The sequence below is a fragment of the Schistocerca nitens genome, chromosome 5 (genome assembly GCF_023898315.1).
Source record: "Schistocerca nitens isolate TAMUIC-IGC-003100 chromosome 5, iqSchNite1.1, whole genome shotgun sequence".
Lineage (NCBI taxonomy): Eukaryota > Metazoa > Arthropoda > Insecta > Orthoptera > Acrididae > Schistocerca > Schistocerca nitens.
The window spans coordinates 392,384,758-392,403,051 of NC_064618.1; positions in this window are offsets into that span (position 1 = coordinate 392,384,758).

The window sequence follows — 18,294 nt, forward strand, 5'->3', positions numbered from 1 at the left end:
AATACCTTGTGTCCCGTTCATTTGTCATCTTGTCCTCCTCTGCTAAAATCTCATTTCTCCCAAACATCTTCCGTCAGGAGGAAACACGCAGACGCTAAAAGTCAGCCACAGAATGCGTTCTTTCCGTTAGCAAACTGCATATCGTCCACTTCATACTGGCGTCTCAGGTCCCGTGGAGGTTCACACTTGCCCCCTACTTCTTCATCGATACGGCGCCCCTTCTACTCTACACAACAGCGTCCTGGCGTTCGATAGTGTGTGCCCAAGGCTAAGAGGGGGTGGGGGGGTGCGAGGGGGGAGGATACCCTGCCCCTTCCGTCGGCCGGCGCCTGCCTGCCTCCCACAGCGACCGCCAGGGCCCGGCGGCTGGGGTGGTCAGAACTCTACCTGCAGGTCCATTATAATATACCTATATGTGTACACTGCCCAGTCACATTAACGTAACCACCAGTCAAAAACCTAAATAACTAACTTTTTCAGCGCGTACCGCTGCGAGGAGTGCAGGAAGAGAGCCAGTGACGTTCTAGAACATGCCGACAGGGATGTGGAGCTTACGGCGACTCCAGTGCCGTGGACAGCTACGCTGTTTCCCGGTCGAGGATGCACAGCACAGACAACCCGATCTAGTTGGTCCCACAGATTCTCGATTCGTTTAAATTCTGGGAGTTTCATGGCCAGGGAAGTACGGTAAACGTACCCAGATGTTCTTCGAACCACGCACGTACACTGCGAGCTGTGTGACATGTTGCCTTCTTCTGGTAGATGCCTTAGTGGCGGAAAAAAAAGCTGCATGTAGGGGTGGAAAAAGGTAGATGCATACTTGTATTCATCCACTGTGCCTTCCAGACCTAGGAGAGGAGATCATCCAGGGAATGCGACGAAAGCATTCCCCAGACCATAACTGTTGCAAGATGGTTGCTTTCTGACGTTTCAAGTCGTACACGCCAACGGCCATTTGTCCGATGGAGCATGGATTCATCTGAACAGGTCATCTGTCGCCACTCAGTGGACGTTCAGTTGCTGTAGTGGCATGCAAATTCCAGTCTCCGTCACCGAGCGAGGTGGCGCAGTGGTTAGACACTGGACTCGCATTCGGGAGGACGGCGGTTCAATCCCGCGTCCGGCCATCCTGATTTAGGTTTTCCGTGATTTCCCTAAATCGCTCCAGGCAAATGCCGGGATGGTTCCTTTCAAAGGGCACGGCCGACTTCCTTCCCCGTCCTTCCCTAATCCGCTGAGACCGATGACCTCGCTGTCTGGTCTCCTTCCCCAAAACCAACCAACCAACCAGTCTCCGTCGCCGATGAACAGCAATCTACACTACTGGCCATTAAAATTGCAAGAGGCTGTGATATGCGAATGATTAGCTTTTCAGAGCATTCACACAAGGTTGGCGCCGGTGGCGACACCTACAACGTGCTGACATGAGGAAAGTTTCCAACCGATTTCTCATACACAAACAGCAGTTGACCGGCGTTGCCTGGTGAAACGTTGTTGTGATGCCTCGTGTAAGGAAGAGAAATGCGTATCATCACGTTTCCGACTTTGATAAAGGTCGGATTGTAGCCTATCGCGATTGCGGTTTATCGTATCGCGACACTGCTGCTCGCATTGGTCGAGATCCAGTGACTGTTAGCAGAATACGGAATCGGTGGGTTCACGAGGGTAATAAGGAACGCCGTGCTGGATCCCAACGGCCTCGTATCACTAGCAGTCGAGATGACAGGCATCTTATCCGCATGGCTGTAACGGATCGTGCAGCCACGTCTCGATCCCTGAGTCAACAGATGGGGACGTTTGCAGGACAACAACCATTTGCACGAACAGTTCGACGACGTTTGCAGCAGCATGGACTATCAGCTCGGACACCATGGCTGCGGTTACCCTTGACGCTGCGTCACAGACAGGAGCGCCTTCGATGGTGTACTCAACGACGAAACTGGGTGCACGAATAGAAAAACGTCATTTTTTCGGAAGAATCCAGGTTCTGTTTACATCATCATGATGGTCGCATCCGTGATTGGCGACATCGCGGTGAACGCACATTAGAAACGTGTATTCGTCATCGCCATACTGGCGTATCACCCGGCGTGATGGTATGGGGTGCCATTGGTTACACGTCTCGGTCACCTCTTGTTCGCATTGACGGCACTTTGAACAGTGGACGTTACATTTCAGATGTGTTACGACCCGTGGCTGTACCCTTCATTCGATCCCTGCGAAACACTACATTTCAGCAGGATAATGCACGACCGCATGTTGGAGGTCCTGAGTAGTGTACATGGGAGCATGAACCAGGCATCTGTTGCGAAGGAGCATACTCAGCAAACGTTCGCTGAACGGTCGTTGAGGAGACGCTGTTGGTAGCCCCTTGGTTCATCTGGGCGGTCTGATGCACAACAGTTGTACGACTATTCGCCTGTACACGTCTCCGCAGCCGTCGTTTACACTTATGGCCTGTGGTGTGCCTCGGCGCCGGTTTTGGACAGCGATATCATTCACGGTATACCTTAACAACGGCGGCATGCGAACTGTTTACAAAATTAGCCATTTCGGAAATGCTTCCATCCTTGGCCTGAAACCGGACGATCAAGACCTTTTGGTCGTCAGGTAAATCGCTGTTTTTCCGCATTAAGACAACGTCTGCACTGTTCCGCCTCTCCCCGACACGATTTTGTATACGCTTCACCGCTAGTGCGACCACATGCCGTCCGTGAGTCACGTTGACGTCTAATGTCGGCACATTGGTGTGATTGGACCGTGTTTATAATTTGTGTAAAAAAATGTTAAATTTGAACTTGTGCGGAAATCTTAGACAAGAGTAATAATACTCTAATATCAATGGAGATCATCACAACAGGAGGTCTCGATTTACATGCTTGTAATGATAAATGAACGTGTTTTACAGGTCCTTGGAGCGTGATTATAGAGCGATACAAACGCAACATCAGTAATCGAAAGAATATTGGCTAGTACTACGATGTGACCACAGTATTTCCGGTTCTACTTTGTTCTAAATAGCTCCATGATGATTCCTTGAACAGTAATTCTCTGAATGACACTGTGCCCACCAAAATACAGTGTTAGACACTACCCACCCCTCACGAAAGGACGGGAAGCTAACGTCTTTCAGGGACACCCACTAGTAGCGTGTCAAAGATAGGTCTCTACTAGGCAGTGCGATTGCGTCACCATAATTCAGGACTTCGTATAGGAAATCGAACTGCTGCTGATTATACAAAAATGAGATGATAGTGGAACCGGCAATTACAGAATTGAACGTAATTGTGCATCTGAATATTTTATATCATTAGACTCCGTAGACGGAGAGAAGCGCCTGGAACTGCTAATTTGAAGAGGGTGCTGTTCCCAGGAATCTACTTACGATTGTGTCAGGGATGTATGATAAGATAAACTGTATGCTAATGATACTGACAGTTAAAAAGTAATGTACACATGAGTTTCTTCGCATTTATTGTTGTTTCTGAAACGTGCAACATGACCATGGAATGATCGGGAACAAAATGCGAGCCCTTGAGTGATGATATGCCAACAAACGAACCCTAATAAAGCGGTATTATGTGAACGAGATCATTATTTGGCGTAGCCAACACAAACTGACATAAAATCTTGTCAGTACGTGTCATGACATCTGATCGGTGAAACTATTGATACAACCCTGTGATAGCTTCCATGACTTTACAGAACTGAGCTGGATGAAGTTCACATATTTAATGGCCGACAGTTCTACTGAATGGACAAGCCAACGAAGAATGAATATCCTTTATGGGGAGAAGCTGTTTCTAACTCCACGTTGCACACGAATTAGTTTTCTGTTGAATTACTACCGTTACGGTGGTTGTTCCTCCATTATCTAGACGAGGTGTATGTAACTTCTCGTGCATCCATGTTATTAATTCCTTTCTTTATTTATTGTGTCAGTGCTACACTGATCCATTCAATACATATTTCGATATGGCTGTCGAAACGATTTATTTTCATGTTACATCTCATTTTCTACAACACTTCACAGAAATGTTTCCTGATTACAGCTTCCAAATAACAGATTTTGTGATGACTAGGAAACGGTGGACTAACCACTTTCTCTAGGCCTAAATCCAATGTTGTGTGATGGATGTTCGATTCCTTAGTGTTTCACATTATTCATTTACTACGGTTTTTAAAAAAGAGTTCAAACATGCAAATAAGTAATTCCGGATCCATCTACAAGTAAAATATTTTCTTCTTCTGTGTACCTTTACTAGGAGTGTGTGCTGAAAGATTGACGTAGCATTTCCTTGTGTACTGTATTGATAAAAGTCCATTTGTGGCACATTAATAACCTACTTTACGAGTGCAATGTTCACTGACTTCTGGTTTTGGACATAATACCAAGTTGACGTTAATATCGCTATACAGAAAAAAAACCGTGTGAGGGTAGTTCGCTCCATCGTGTCGTATAGTCTTCCACATTGATGTGTCTACAGTTCGTATGTTAATCATAATTGACGACTCGCTTACCACTGCGTAGATACTCTCACATGCCATACGCTTTTTAAATGTTAATCATTCATCTTCACTGTTAATGCGTCACGCAGTACCTTTATAGCTCAGGGTACCACTTACACCCGGATTCCGCAGTTATTTGTGGGATACGCTGTCCGTCCAAAAAGTTCAGATACTGATTTCATACCTGACGTACAAGCGACATCAGCACAGTAACTACGATGGGAGCTTTAACTAAGAGCTGTAAGCCGGCCGGTGTGGCTGTGCGGTTCTCGGCGCTTCAGTCTGGAACCGCGTGACCGCTACGGTCGCAGGTCCGAATCCTGCCTCGGGCAACCTTGATGACGAGTGTGTCTGACCTCACGCGGCAATACCGTCCACCATCGGACCACTTTCACTTCCGAATGTCCCATGGCTCGGCTAGCTGGCCAGTTTGAGACCCACATTTATGCCCCTTTCAAATAGTGTCAGCTTTTGATAACGCTGTCTCACACGGATATGCTGCATCTCCATTTTCTCCAAAGCGATACCGCAACACCCGACGCTATTGACACTCCTTACATACGCTGACAGGCCAGGTAACGACACTAAAATATGAACACCACAAATGCACTCTTGTGGCTATTCTGCCAGTCACAGAATGTAGCATCTCTAAATCATGTATATACCCGCCCATGGTGTATACGTGTGGATGCTTCACTTTTTTTTTTTTTAATTAGGCAGTGTAGTTTTTCATATCTGCTTGATACACTCATGCTCATAAATTAACGATAATTGCAGAATGTGGTGCCACACAACGTGACGCTACACGAAACTAGCGCTAATAGCATAGGCATATAGGGAACACACGATATATAAGTCCACGGTATTGGTCCACGGTATTGGTGATAAGTTGAGAAAACCGTCCCGAAACACTTGTGCTACAAAACGCCACTGTTTCCTGGGCATGTACCCCGACATCAATACGGGATATGATCACCATTCACACATACACAGGCCGCACAACGGGTTGACATTCTCTGGATCTGGTGGTCGAGCAGCTGCTGGGGTATAGCCTCCCATTCTTGCACAAGTTCCTGTCGGAGCTCCTAAAGTGTCCTAGAGGTTTGAAGACGTGCAGCGATACGTCGACCGAGAGCATCCCAGACGTGCTCGATGGGGTTTAGGTCTGGAGAACAGCCAGGCCACTCCATTCGCCTGATATCTTCTGTTTCAAGGTACTCCTCCACGATGGAGCCGTGCGTTATCATCCATCAGGAGAAAGGTGGGATCCACTGCACCCCTGAAAAGGCGGACATACTGGTGCAAAATGATGTCCCGATACACCTGACCTGTTACAGTTCCTCTGTCAAAGACATGCAGGGCTGTACGTGCACCAATCATAATCCCACCCCACACCATCAAACCACGACCTCCATACAGGTCCTTTCAAGGATAGTAAGGGATTGATATCTGGTTCCTGGTTCACGCCAGATGAAAATCCGGCGAGAATCATTGTTCAGACTATACCTGGACTCGTCCGTGAACCACTGTTCCAATGACCATGCACTGTGTTCTTGACACCAGGCTTTACGGGCTCTCCCGTGACCAGGGATCAGTGGAATGCACCTTGCAGGTCTCCGGGCGAATAAACCATGTCTGTTCAATCGTCTGTAGACTGTGTGTCTGGAGACAACTGTTTCAGTGGCTGCGGTAAGGTCCCGAGCAAGGCTACCTGCAGTACTCCGTGGCCGTCTGCGGGCACTGATGGTGAGATATCGGTCTACTTGTGGTGTTGTACACTGTGGACGTCCCGTACTATGGCGCCTGGACAAGTTTCCTGTTTGCTGAAATCGTTGCCATAATCTTCAGATCACACTTTGTGGCACATGTTGGGCCCGTGCTACGACCTCCTGTGTTTGACCAGCCTCCAGCCGCCTTAGTATTCTACCCCTTATAACGTCATCAATATGTGTTCTTTGAGTAATTCACGACCGCAGGTCAAATGCACCGCTTGATCATACCCCAAAGTGATTTAAACCCGCAAACCACCCACCAGAGCGCTGTTTCACCATGTATCAGCATTATCCTTAATTTATGAGCTTGAGTGCAGTTTGGCCTAATGAAACTTCATGGAAACGTACGGATCTGTGCTGGGCAGATCATGGACCACGCATAGACGTCCGTCATCACTGATGATATTTGAAGTGCCGGCTCTAAGGTACGAACATTTCGAGACTACTTGCGGCGTGCAGTTCACAGTTGCCTCTTCGTGGCTGCAGTCACGCATGTTTTCAGAATGTAAGGATGTACTTGCAGTAAAGTTGTCAATCTCAAAGTTGATTTGAACATCACAATGGTTCGCTAGGCGCGGTGGTATCCCTGTGGTCTTCTTCGACTCTTCAACTGACTTACACAATGAGTTACTGAGAACCTACACTTTATTTTAGACTCCAATTCACGCAGCTATGTTATGTATCATTACATTCGCCTCTTTCAGTGATTTATTAATTTGAAAAATAGCAAGCTGCAATAAACAAATGAATTTGTACTTTCATCAATAGCCGGTTCGAGTACTAAAGTTTGTCATCTTTTTCCTTGTTACAGGTGAGTGGAGAAGCGAAGTCCTGCCCGCGCCCAAACTGCCGATGTTCATCTTCCCTGGCCACGGAAGGGTCACCGCAGGTGACAAAACTCACTCTAGTTTTACCCCGTCGTCGTGAATTTCCTGTTTGCCGTCGCCTTGTTGCTGTTCTGAGCACGCACTGCTGCTGTTATCTTCATGGACACGCCTCGTTTAGTTCCCTTTTGTTTTCGCTCCGAGCACGTGTAACGCAAACACTGCTGACTGGTGGAAACCGTAGTAGTACCGTAGCTTAGTATGATGGCAAATCCCGCGCAAGGCTCTGAAGGGCAGCAGAGGCATTGCAAGTATTCTTTCCAGAGTAACTACCTCAGCAGCACGAGAGTACAAAACACAAATCACCGACTAAGCTACTGGTAGTATATCATTGTTTTCTGGCCCATTTATGGTAGAACTAGACTTACAAAATTAACTTGCGCTTCATGCTCTAAGTTCCTTTTGTTACTGTATTGGTCATTTGGGGCCTAAATATTAAACTGAGATAGCTGACGATTTTTTTATTCAAAACTAAGAGGTACCATAAGCAGAAAACAGACGACACGTCTGCTGTAGGTTGAACTACGTCTGATGTTTACGATCGATTACACTCTTTGAAACTTCATAATAGGTAAAACTCATTTCACAAGACTTCCTGCACAACACGTGAGGCGAACATGACGTTCAGAACAGCAACATTCGCCTTAATTAGATGAAACTGGAGATAACGTTTTTTCTTTATTGCACGGTTCGTTAACCCGTACGTTTCGTTGTTTATAAATGTGTAAAGCTCTGCATTCGTTTGGAGTGGGATGTAGACAAGAGAGAGATTAAAGCATTTGCAAAAAATAATTCCGAAACGTTCTGAAAAAGTTGTACTAACAATTTTTGCTGATGTGCCTCCATCAACCCCGAGCGTGAAACGACTTGCTGATTTACAAGCAAAACAGAAGCCGAAGCTAGACAGCAGTAAGTCCATTTAAAGCAGGGCCTGCGGTATAAAATGTTCATTAAGATGTGTAAACAATGTAAGTTTTATTTTCAGGAGTTGGTCTGTAATATAAAAAAGTGGATAGCCATTCCAGCGGACGAATTAAAGCGAAAGCTGATTTAACTTTTGTTCTATGAATAAATGCGGTTTAAAAACACCAGCACATTGAGTATCTGAGGAAACGCGTGTACGGTACAATTTGTTGTAAAAAAAATACGAAAAACGACATATTGGTGATTAAAGATGTACCTTAATTCTTGTTGGGCAAAGAAATGTCGTAAAAGAATTAGCTCGTAAATTTTCTTTTATAATTTATAGATTGCTCAGTCTAAATTATCTTTTAATTGATTTTTTAAATGTCAGTTTCTTGTATGCTTTTAATTGTGAGTGGTAGTTTGTTTTGCCGGATGATCAACATGTTTTAAATATTTACTCCCACTTGGGGGTTTCATGCTTAATTCGTAAATTACTGACAATGACAACTCTGCCGTGAGAGAGCACTCTTACAAGTATACAACATCAAATACTGCAGAAGATGACCTGACCGGACATAGTACTTCATGATGTAACTTCCACTTCATGAAAAGTTTAACTGCCAATACGTCATTATGTGACGTTAATTTGTACAAAAAATCATACCAAGAACGACGCGTTTTATAAATCTTCTGCGTGCCATTGCCTTGAAACTGCATAGACTATACATTCATAACACTCATGCTAATGATATGAAATTCAATATGGCGAATCCGAAGCACCCGCATCGAAAGATAACGAAAGTCGATAAGAGGTCCTGCTGTCTTCAGTACCGCTTGTGACGTCAAAATGACCTCACGTATGCATGAAGTCTTGTGAAACGAGTGTTACCCATCAGAATACGTGCTGGCTACTATATTTTCAGAGAGTTCATCTGCCTTTGCTCACAAACAATTCCCAAAGAGAGCTAGAGCATGGTTACAATTAATACGATACATGTTAGTCGAGTAATCAAATTTGGGGATGATATTGCTACGTTTCATTACGAGAAACATAGTCGGGTAGGACGTATGTCTAATCACTTGCTATTCGGAGATATATATCTTGAGTATCTGTGGACGAAAACAAACATAACACCTTTAAAAGTGAACAAATGTTAAGATTTTTATGAGGCCAGCACAGAACGAACGCCTTGACAGTATATTAACTAAAACTTTCGTTTATCCACAAGAATTGCCCACTTGTTTTCGACACTCCATACGAAGATGTCCCTCAAAGAATTAGACTATTCCATAAAAGCAACAAAATACGAACTGTACTGTCTGTGGTAGGACATCGTCACTTTATTCAGTGGACACAATACGTGTTGATGACACCCAACAAGGAACGGCAGACTCAATGCCATATATACTCCTTGTAGCTTTGTGTTTTCTTTGTTTAAGACAAACTCTCTCATTGATTTTGAAAAATCGTTAGTTGGTTATGGACCATATTACTTGTGAAACTGTAGAAAATAGAGGAAACTAGTACTTTACGTCTCTTCGACAGCAATGTCGCAAGCTCAGTTGGAGCATAGCAGAGGAAATCGAGCGTGGCCTAATCAGAGGTAGCATCCCGGAATACACCTTCAGTGATGCTCGGAGGGAGAGTTGAACCCCGCCACTGCGGATTGGTAGTCCAGTGTTATTATCCATTGAACAGGTTCGTATCTTGGTACAAGTCGTACGATGCAACGAGCGCATCAGAGGCATGTTACATTTCCCATAGTGCACACGGTAATGTTGGCGTAGCGTATGAATTCCAGTACTCTTCGCGGATGCAGTGGTAAGATACTGTACTAGCATTCGAGAGGAAGGCTGTTAAATTCCCAGTCTGACTAACCAAATTTAGTTTTTCGTGGTTTCCATAAATCGCTTAAGGCAAATGCCGGGACGGTTTCTTTGAAAAGAACACACCCAATCTCCTTTCCCATTTCGAGGATGAGCTCTGTCTCTAATGCTTAGTCATCGAAAGCCCGTAATCTGGCCGGAGCAAATAACTGAATAGATATATAAACTTGTTTACGATTCACTCCTCCGAACGTGTGAGCTGGTTTTGTTCGTCAGGCACTCCCTAAGAACCGTGGCATTGACACCTCACGGCGAATACTCAAGAATTTCTGTAGCTAGACAGACAGCACGAGTAAGCAAATCCTCGGCTGTCAGCAGTAAACATTACCTTTCGTATGAAAGTCTGTACTGATGCGGTTATCTGCTTCTATACCTACGGATATTCACGTCAGTAAGTAGGTAGTGGTTAGAAAGTTAAAAGACAGTGTTTAGACTACGATTTTCGTGTACTTCTTAGTAATTCTTATTATTGCTTCCAGTGCCTTTTATTACCCATGCGGTAAAGAGGGCTACTGATTCGGCAGTGTGTTGGAGGGGGTATATGCGTTTTGACAGTTGCAAGGGTAATGATGGCGACCTGCGTTTTGACACTTACAAGGGTAAAGATGGCGATCTGCCCTTGCTTCCTTGTTTTCCGTGTCTTCATCTGTTCTTTCTGTTTCGTTTGCAGTAGCAGTTGGCTCCTATATTATTGCCGAAACCGCCACAAAGCAACATGATGGCTGCTCTAAGACACTGATCTTGGCTTCGTGATCTTCTTTTTTTTTTTTTGTATCTTACATGATATAAATAAATATCAGTGTAAAATCAGTGGCACTAGTAACGTTTCTCTGAAAAATATTAATAATTTACAATGGAACGATTAATACACTTCAACTTGATATAACATTATGATGAACTAGCTGTTATCCGCTGCTTCGATCGCATGTCAGTAATTTTTGTTATGAGGAGTGATGGTGAGTTATGTATAAAAATGTATGCAGTGCTGGTTTGTAGATACATAATAACTATGTTTCTGTTATTTTGCTGTACGTCGAGTCTGAAAGCACGGATTGTATTTTCTAATGCCTAGATATATTAAATTCGTAGAGAATTAGAGTTTTTGGGGTTTCCTCTGGCTCACCTAGGTGTGAACTTTTGCCACAAGAGCAACACATACCAACAGTTTGTCCTTTCCATTTTAATGAATTGCGGTGCCTGTAGTTTTCATCCATCCCCCCTATGGTGACTAATTTATGATTAAAATAGACATTTAATAGACCCCAGTCAAATGCAGCAGCATCAATAGCCTCTCACGTTCCACATGTCAAGACACGACTTTCCGTTCGTCGTACAGCCTGTAAATGACGCCACAGTCATGAATCTTCAAGCGTCTTGGAAGCGGTAAGAGACGGTTGACGCTCAGCGTCTAAAATGCAACACGCTGGTGAATGTTACAATGTCTCTGTAGCCCTTAAGCCCGCTTGACAATCTGCATCCAATTTCCGGCGGACCTGAGATTGTTCTGAGGTTTGTTGGATTAGATTAACTTTCGCAGCTTGAGCTCTCTTAAAACTATGCGCTAAATCAGACTTAACGTTTGCGAGGCTTATAGGAACACTTTTAAATATGGTCCTCGGGCTTGCAGTCCGATTTTATTGTTGTATCTGGACGAAGACTCTACAGCTATGTCAGATGCTGTAGGAACTCAATATCATAAACAACTCGCTCTGTAACATTGGATTTGCACTGTCACGGAATGATATCGAACCATTTTCATACTACTTGTCTCCCATTCCACTCTCGAATGGCGCGTGGGAAAAAGGAACACCTAAATCTTTCCGTTCGAGCTCTGATTTCTCTTATTTCATTGTGACGATCATTCCTCCCTACGTTGGTGGGTGTCAACAAAATATTTTCGCATTCGGAAGAGAAAGTTGGTGATTGAAATTTCGTAGATAGATCTCGCCGCAAAGAAAGCCGCCTGTTTGAGTGACTGCCACCGCAACTCGCGTATCATATCAGTGACACTCCACTCCTATTGCGCGATAACACGAAACGGGCTGCCCTTCTTTGCACTTTTTCATATACAACATTTTAAAACATTAATAACACTCAAAAAGAAGAAACTTTCTAAATTAGCATGTGGTCTGTCGTATGGTTCAAGCTATCTCCCTACTAAATACCATCGGACTCTGTACAGCAGTGGAGTTATGAAAACGTTACACAGTGAGTTACTTTCGCAACTAACAATACTGGTTTTAGTATGGAAGTAGGGATTAAACACGTAGAGGACTGAACAAGCATTGTATTCTTGACGTTGAACCGTGTTATGTAGACTATATCAAACAATAAAAGCATTTTCACAGGTACAAAAAAGTTCAAAAGTCAAAGAATAAATAGTTTTTTAATAGAATAATTATTGTTCGATATTTCCCATTATATTCTTCTAGTTAGTAAATATGTTGTACTACACACTTTATAAAGTGAAGTATGTTCTTCCTCAGCGTTCAAACTATGTCAAAACTAAATTTTATCAAAATCGGCCCAGTGGTTTAGTCGTGAAAGCGTAACAGACTGAGTTACATTCGCATTTATTAGTATGGATTTACGCACAGTTGGTAAAAGAACATTGTGGCTAACATTTATCAGTAGCAAGATTAATTTCACGCACCTTTAAAGAAGTCTTTTATACAACTCATTGTTGGCAACCGGTTGTAAATCCAATCTTCGTACGAGTAACCAGAATGGCTTGTCACGATTCCCCATTCACAGTATCTAGGTCACATTCTGCTTTTCGGCGTACAGTAGGCGTGGCTTGCGAATGCGTCACTTGCCGTTCCCGTTGCTACTGGCCGTGCTGCAGAGACATTCAGTGTCGGTGATGGCGGTATGCGGATGCGCCTTATCTTGCCTCAGAAGAATGCCAGCGAGCTGCACTGCTCAGTGGAGGGTACGTTGCGTGTCCCGGCACCGCACACTCACATGACAGTGCGCGCGTGCAGGTGCTTTCGTACCTTACGTACTGTCGCCGACAGGAGTTCGACGGTGCGGCGTGCAGTCTCACCGTAACGACGAATCTTTATCTCACATTTATAGCACGACGAACTGGGGGAGGGGGGACGACACGCACAATGAAACACTAGTATGCGAAAGGAAGACAGAATACCAGGGACAATATCGACGGATTACTTTACCCCTTTTTTTGCTTCACTGCGTCAACTTTAATCTACATCTACATCTACATTTATACTCCGCAAGCCACCCAACGGTGTGTGGCGGAGGGCACTTTACGTGCCACTGTCATTACCTCCCTTTCCTGTTCCAGTCGCGTATGGTTCGCGGGAAGAACGACTGTCTGAAAGCCTCCGTGCGCGCTCTAATCTCTCTAATTTTACATTCGTGATCTCCTCGGGAGGTATAAGTAGGGGGAAGCAATATAATTGATACCTCATCCAGAAACGCACCCTCTCGAAACCTGGCGAGCAAGCTACACCGCGATGCAGAGCGCCTCTCTTGCAGAGTCTGCCACTTGAGTGTATTAAACATCTCCGTAACGCTATCACGGTTACCAAATAACCCTGTGACGAAACGCGCCGCTCTTCTTTGGATCTTCTCTATCTCCTCCGTCAACCCGATCTGGTACGGATCCCACACTGATGAGCAATACTCAAGTATAGGTCGAACGAGTGTTTTGTAAGCCACCTCCTTTGTTGATGGACTACATTTTCTAAGCACTCTCCCAATGAATCTCAACCTGGCACCCGCCTTACCAACAATTAATTTTATATGATCATTCCACTTCAAATCGTTCCGCACGCATACTCCCAGATATTTTACAGAAGTAACTGCTACCAGTGTTTGTTCCGCTATCATATAATCATACAATAAAGGATCCTTCTTTCTGTGTATTCGCAATACATTACATTTGTCTATGTTAAGGGACAGTTGCCACTCCCTGCACCGAGTGCCTATCCGCTGTAGATCTTCCTGCATTTCGCTACAATTTTCTAACGCTGCAACTTCTCTGTATACTACAACATCATCCGCGAAAAGCCGCATGGAACTTCCGACACTATCTACTAGGTCATTTATATATATTGTGAAAAGCAATGGTCCCATAACACTCCCCTGTGGCACGCCAGAGGTTACTTTAACGTCTGTAGACGTCTCTCCATTGATAACAACATGCTGTGTTCTGTTTGCTAAAAACTCTTCAATCCAGCCACACAGCTGGTCTGATATTCCGTAGGCTCTTACTTTGTTTATCAGGCGACAGTGCGGAACTGTATCGAACGCCTTCCGGAAGTCAAGAAAAATAGCATCTACCTGGGAGCCAGTATCTAATATTTTCTGGGTCTCGTGAACAAATAAAGCGAGTTGGGTCTCACACGATCGCTGTTTACGGAATCCATGTTGATTCCTACAGAGTAGATTCTGGGTTTCCAAAAACGACATGATACTCGAGCAAAAAACATGTTCTAAAATTCTACAACAGATCGACGTCAGAGATATAGGTCTATAGTTTTGCGCATCTGCTCGACGACCCTTCTTGAAGACTGGGACTACCTGTGCTCTTTTCCAATCATTTGGAACCCTCCGTTCCTCTAGAGACTCGCGGTACACGGCTGTTAGAAGGGGGGCAAGTTCTTTCGCGTACTCTGTGTAGAGTCGAATTGGTATCCCGTCAGGTCCAGTGGACTTTCCTCTGTTGAGTGATTCCAGTTGCTTTTCTATTCCTTGGACACTTATTTCGATGTCAGCCATTTTTTCGTTTGTGCGAGGATTTAGAGAAGGAACTGCAGTGCGGTCTTCCTCTGTGAAACAGCTTTGGAAAAAGGTGTTTAGTATTTCAGCTTTACGCGTGTCATTCTCTGTTTCAATGGAGTCACAGCTGGAAAATTGTTCTCACGTCGTCAATTGATAATGTAACATTCATTAATACGTCACATCTAAAACCAGTTGGCTAATTATGTACAGTACCTTCAGCCCACAAGAGCTATGAAACAAAGAAACGATTATAGCGATTACAATATTATAGTTAAAACTGGTAGGCGTATTCATTCCGATGCTTGCTTGAACCGCGCCGTAAAAGCGCTGGCATAAGCCCATGTAAACTGTGGTGGCAAACAGTGATAGAAAACACGGGTTTCGGCAAAGCGTATTCCGAATACGCAAGGATGCTAGTACTAGGAGATCTTTTTAAAAAGGCCGAGGAAAACAAAACGTATAGCTTAACTGCATAAACGTGAAACGTAAGTAATTTTTACAAACATAGAGACTGGAAGTTTTTAGGAAAACGTGATCTTTGGAAAATGCTTATTGCATTAGGCTCGCTATGGCGATAAAATGTATCTGTCAATCCGTACTGCGGATGATGTGTGGACGCTACACTGAAGTCCCCTCAAAGTTCTCAACACTTGTCTGTTTTGAATTCTTCCTATGTAAAAGCCATGTTTGCGTCGGTAACACTAATTGCATTCCATGACGCGTTTTCGAGGTCGTTTTGAGATGAATCAGTGTTTTACATGAATATTTCTTTTCCTACATGTTTCAAGTAGTCTGCCTTAAGTACTATATCACTACAGCCGGGCAGTGTGGCCGTGCGGTTCTAGGCGCTTCAGTTTGGAACCGCGTGACCGCTACGGTCGCAGATTCGAATCCTACCTCGGGCATTGATGTGTGTGATGTCATTAGTTTAGTTAGGTTTAAGTAGTTCTAAGTTCTAGGGGACTGATGACCACAGATGTTAAGTCCCATAGTCCTCAGAGCCATTTAGCCATATATCACTACAGATCATTTGTTGTGTGTTACGTATGCCCTGAACTAAATCATTACGAAACGATTACAAAGCTACCTAGAAGATGCCGCACCCCCCCCCCCCCCCCAGAAGCACAGCGCATGTCGTTACACAGGGTGTTACCGTGATGATGTCACCAACTTTCAGCGACGATGGAGAAGGGTAAATGTGTTTTGATGTAAGAGATCCTTATCCGGAAACGACCGAGTTGAAAGTTATATTTTTTAGGTTAGAGGGTCTCAGGGAACCACAGAAGGGGCGTCCGCCTAAAAGTGGGTAAGTAAAACACAGTAAAGTAGTTGTAGAAACAATTGATATTGAAGTTGTAAATTGTCGTAGCTATGTTGGGAAAGAACCAGAGCTGCAAGCCCTAATAGAAAGCAAGGAAGCTCAAACAGTTGTAGGTACAGAGAGCTGGCTTAAGCCGAAAATAAGTTCAGCCGAAATTTTTTCATACGGTCTAACAGTGGCCGGCCGGGGTGGCCGAGCGGTCCTAGGCGCTACAGTCTGGAACCGCGCGACCGCTACGGTCGCAGGTTCGAATCCTGCCTCGGGCATGGCTGTGTGTGATGTCCTTAGTTCAGCTAGGTTGAGGTAGTTCTAAGTTTTAGGGGCCTGATGACCTCAGAAGTTAAGTCCCATAGTGTTCAGAGCCATTTTTGATCTAACAGTGTTCAGAAAGGATAGATTAAATACAGTTGGTGGTGGAGTATTTATTGCTGTCAGAGGTAGTTTGCCTTGTAGCGAAATTAGTCGATGGTGACTTCAATCTACCCTCGATATGCTGGAAAAATTATACGTTTAAAGCCGGCGGCAGGCATAAAACGTCATTCGAAATTGTACTGAATGCTTTCTCAGAAAATTATTTTTAACAATTAGTTCATGAGCCTATTCGAAGCGTAAATGGTTGCAAAAGCCTACTTGACCTTTTAGCAACAAATAATCCTGGACAAATAGTGAGTATAGTGACCAATACAGGGATTAGCGACCACAAGGTAGTTGCTACTAGGCTAAATACCGTAACACCTACAGCCACCCGAAAGAAACGCAAAGTATATCTATTTAAAAAAGCTGATAAAAATGCTCAAACGCCTTTTTAAGAGACAGTCTTCACTCCTTCCGACCTGATCATGTAAGTGTAAAAAAGTTGTGGAATGTTTTCAAAGAGATAGTATCGACAGCAATTGAAAGGTATATATCACATAAATTAATAAGTGATGGTGCTGATCCCCCATGGTACGCAAATCGTGTCAGATAGTTGTTGCAGAAGCAACGAAAAAAGCATGCCAAATGTAAAAGAATGCAAAATCCCCAAGATTGGCAAAGTTTTACAGAAGTTCGAATTGTAGCGCGTACTTCAATGCGAGATGCTTTTAATAATTTCCACAACGAAATTCTGTCTCGAAATCTGGCAGAAAACCCAAAGAGACTCTGGTCATACATAAAGCACACCAGCGGCAAGACGCAATCAATACCTTCACTGCGCGGTAACAACGGTGAAGTCACTGATGACAGTGCCACTAAAGCAGAGTTATTAAAAACGGTTTTCCGAAACTCCTTCACCAAAGAAGACGAAGTAAATATTACTGAATTCCAATCAAGAACAACTGCCAAGATGAGAAACATAGTAGTAAATATCCTCGGTATAACAAAGCAGCTTAAATCGCTTAATAAAGGCAAGGCCTCCGGTCCAGATTGTATACCAGTCAGGTTCCTCTCAGAGTATGCTGATAAAATAGCTCCATATTTAGCAATTATATACAACCACTCGCTCACAGAAAGATCCGTACCTAAAGACTTGAAAATTGCTCTAGTCACACCAATACCCAAAAAGGGAAGTGGGAGTAATCCTCTGAATTACAGGCCTATATCACTAACGTCGATTTGCAGTAGGGTTTTGGAACGTATACTGTATTCGAACATTATGAAGTACCTCGAAGAAAACGATTTATTGACATATAGTCAGCACGGATTCAGAAAATATCGTTCTTGCGAAATACAACCTGCTGTTTATACTCATGAAGTAATAAGTGCTATGTCAAATTGATTCCATATTTTTAGATTTCCAGAAGGCTTTCGACACCGTTCCTTACAAGCGTCTTCTAACCAAACTACGTGCCTACGGAGTATCGCCTCAGTTGTGCGACTGGATTCTTGATTTCCTGTCAGAAAGGTCACAGTTCGTAGACGGAAAGTCATCGAGTGAAACAGAAGTAATATCCGGCGTTCACCAAGGAAGTGTTATAGGCCCTCCTATTGTTCCTGATTTATATTAACGACATACGAGACAATCTGAGTAGCCGTCTTAGATTGTTTGCAGATTATGCTGTCATTTACCATCTTGTTAAGTCATCATCATTTACCATCTTGTAAAGGCATCAGATGATCAAAACGACTTACAAAATGATTTAGATATCTGTGTGGTGCGAAAATTGGCAATTGACCCTCAATAAAGAAAAGTGTGAAGTTATTCACGAGTGCTAAAAGAAATCAGCTGAATTTCGATTACACGATAAGTCACACAAATCTGAAGACTGTAAATTCAGCTAAATACCTA